The sequence below is a fragment of the Arachis ipaensis genome, chromosome B01, assembly GCF_000816755.2.
Source record: "Arachis ipaensis cultivar K30076 chromosome B01, Araip1.1, whole genome shotgun sequence".
NCBI classification, from domain to species: Eukaryota; Viridiplantae; Streptophyta; class Magnoliopsida; order Fabales; family Fabaceae; genus Arachis; species Arachis ipaensis.
Genome location: NC_029785.2, coordinates 2684189 through 2684480, shown reverse-complemented (window position 1 = coordinate 2684480; position 292 = coordinate 2684189).

Genomic DNA, 292 nt, shown 5'->3' with positions numbered 1-292 from the left:
AAGTTGATTTAATATAAAAAATATATTATAAAAAATTAAAATTTTATATAATTATTTAATTATGACCAGGTTAATCGATTCAACATGTAATCTAACGGTTGAATCAGTGATCTGGTGACCCAGTAATCTGACCGAATTAATTATCGGTTTGATTCTGATAACTATGCCTACTAGAGCCATTGGAAGAAAGGATTGGAGCTGGTGGTTCCCAAACATTAGAAACAACCAAATTAAGAGGTGAATTGCATGTAGTAGTGGAGGATGAATATGAAATTGATAAGACAGATGAAGG